The sequence below is a fragment of the Rhinolophus sinicus genome, chromosome 18 (genome assembly GCF_057876585.1).
Source record: "Rhinolophus sinicus isolate RSI-liver-muscle chromosome 18, RSI-T2T, whole genome shotgun sequence".
NCBI classification, from domain to species: Eukaryota; Metazoa; Chordata; class Mammalia; order Chiroptera; family Rhinolophidae; genus Rhinolophus; species Rhinolophus sinicus.
The window spans coordinates 110873800-110876617 of record NC_142518.1 but is presented as its reverse complement, the minus strand read 5'-3'; the positions used below and the strand labels follow the sequence as shown (position 1 = coordinate 110876617).

Sequence of the window (2818 nt, the reverse complement as noted above, 5' to 3'; positions counted from 1 at the left end):
CCACCTGCTGTCTCTCACTGTCTGGGATCCCCAATCTTACTGAACCCCCAGGAGCCTCTTGCTCACAGGACCTGCTGTGAGTGGGATTCTGCTTCCCAATTGCCTCACAAGTTTCAAGGTTCCACCACAGCCATGACCCTGGATAGAACCAGATTGTCGCAGCACAGGGTCCCACGGAGGCCGCTGCAGCCAAGGAGCTTCCTGGGCAGCTGCTGCCAACTCCTATGGACACCAGTCACCTTCCCTCCTCCCCTACCAGAGGACGGGGCAAAGGACGGGAAGGTCAGCAGCTGCCAGCCTCAGACGGTTGGGGAGGGCTGAACCAGACAGAGCTCCTTCCACCAAGAACTCAGGGCCCCCAGGAGGGCCCCGGAGTGTCACCTCCCGGATACATGGATACATGGCGTTGCCCCATGGGTTGGCTCCCCTGTCTGGCGCTCAGCAGGTGCAGGAATGAATCGGCTGGCTCCCTTGAGAGCCAGGCCCCCAGAAGGAAAGCAGCAGAACTTTTCTTGAGCCAACTGTGAGAGCCCCGCTGTTGGGGTGGGGTGGCTTTGCTAGGTGGACGGAATTAGGACTTAGTGCCAACCAGCCAGGAAGCCCAGAGAGCCTGGGAATGGCCAGGCAGTCCCCCGGTGCTCGCACTAGTGCCAGGGACAGGAGGCATGGGGAGAACCCTTCCTCAGCATGCCTGCCTCCTTTACCCACCTTGCCCTTTCACTGTTCTGCCAAAAGCTGCCTCCTCCATCTTTGCCTGGTGAGTACGTGTGCATTGTGAGCTCACGGCTGGAGGGGAGCCTCTTTGGGGGCAGCTCTACCTGGTGCTCACTCCACTGGCCTCACGGCATCTTGTATGGTGTAGGGTCCTGTTGATCTTGGCACCAGGAGCCATAGCGCTATCTTCCCCGCCGCACCAACTCTGCCCAGCAGCCTCACAAGGTGGGAAGGGGCAGGCACATGTCCTTCAGATCGGAGCAACAGGAGCAATGCCCAGCGGTGGGAAGATGCGGGCCAGCTGGGGAGAAGGGTCTGAGTGGGGCTAGCCCCAGAAGGGGTGGGGCTGGCCTCTGAAGGGGAGGGGCCTGTGCAGATCTATCAGTTGTATGACAGATGGCCCTGGATGCTTAGCCTGTGGAGGGCTGCAAGGGTTCTTCCCACCCACCCTCTGCTGTCCCCACACTCACCTGCCTCACGGCAGCCTACGTAAGGCAAGGGCCATGCCATTAGCATTTTTGGCGCTGGTCTCAAAATAATGGGCTCACCACTCATCAGCCTCCTGGGGAGTGCCGTGCTGGGGAGAGGAGTGGCGCCAGTTTTCCACCTCGGGATTGGCCAAGGCCACATCCACTGACCCAGGGCCAGGGTCCCACCAATAGGAACCTTAGAAACCTCTACGTACCAAGGCTCGTCCTTGGCTAGGCATGAGGGGGACAGAATGCAAGGAAGGCAGGGGAGAGGCTGGAAGTGAAGGGATATGCCATAAATGACAGCTGTCTGCGAGCAGGGCAAGTCAACACAAGCCCAGCTGAGCCCACGGCAAGGACTCCCCCACACACACACATACACACATGAGCTAAGGTAGAGAGGGTGGAGATGACACAAGCTACTGTGTATAGGCATACCTTGTTTTATTGTACTTCACAGATGTTGGGTCTTTTACAAATTGAAGGCCAGACCCTCCACCAGCAAAAAGATTACAACTCGTTTTATTGCAGTGGTCTGGAACCGAACGCACAGTATCGCTGAGGTCTGTCTGTACCCTTGGCCAGGGAGGTCAGTCTTATTCCCAGGCATCACAAAGGTGAATTATGGGGAGTTGGGAAGGTCAGCCTGCAGCAGGAACTCTGCCTGCCAAGAAGCCAGAACCTGGAAGGAGGAAGCCATTGTGACATGAAAGACCAGCACACAGCAGTGGGAGCCACCGTGTAGCGCCAAGCCCAGGCACCGGAACCTCTGTGTGCGGGCCGTGTCACAGCTGCACGAACGAGGTAGAGAGGCCCAGTTACACTCCTGGGCTGCAGTTCCATCATAATAGAAGAAAGGACAACCAACGCAGCAGTCCAAGCAAGCCCAAGCCATACTGGGAGCCCAGGACCCTCTAGCGATCTGGCCTCTGGAACGCCCCCTCCACATAATTCTGCCTTTGGCAGGGAAAGTGGGGGACAGTTGTTCAGCTGGCCCTGCTCGGAGCACCTGGTCAGGTCAGACAGTCACAGAGCAATACAAACCACATCTGGGCACTGGAAGACAGGCCTGGAGAACTTGGGAGGCCCGAGGGCAGAGAGGTCCCCAGACGCCCACTTTTACCTGCACAGTTGCTGTCTGGCCTTCGAGCTGCATCACTTGGGCGAAGAAGTCAGCGACAATTGCCCCCGTTGCTCACCACTTAAGCATTTGATGAGGAACTGGTTCGTCAGAGGGGAGTTGCCCACCCTGTGAGGTCACAGGTTAGAGGAACCTCGGTTTACGCATTTCCAGCTGTCCCCTCTCCTGCTGCACCTGTGCCCCACGCCCTTGCTGGGGCCACCGCCCTTGGTCTCCCTGCCCTGCCCAGCCCCCCCAACTGGGGCCCCTCTCAGGATTCAGTTCAAGGGTGGGGAGAGGTGGCTGGGAGGGGAAAGCCAGCCCCGCATTCCCCCACCCCCCACCCCCGCCCCAGGTCGTCCTGCCAGCTCACCCAGCATGTCTCACCAGGAAGATTTAAAGCCGAGGGCCCCCAACAGCGGCCATCGCCCGACTCTGCCACCCGAGGGTCGCGGCGGGCCCGAGTGTGGGGGCGGAGCTGGAGCGCAGGGGCGGGGCCGAGCCATATCCAAGC

The 2818-nt window shown here is 59.5% G+C and overlaps 1 long non-coding RNA gene across 1 annotated transcript; it reads right to left on the bottom strand.

Moving 5' to 3' along the window:
* Positions 1–1611: 1611 nt before the first annotated feature.
* On the bottom strand, positions 1612–2812 carry LOC141569745 (uncharacterized). Its single transcript, XR_012493529.2, has 3 exons — positions 2678–2812; positions 2308–2433; positions 1612–1866 (listed from the first exon to the last, which is right to left on the bottom strand). It is a non-coding gene; the product is annotated as an uncharacterized LOC141569745 (long non-coding RNA).
* Positions 2813–2818: the final 6 nt, after the last annotated feature.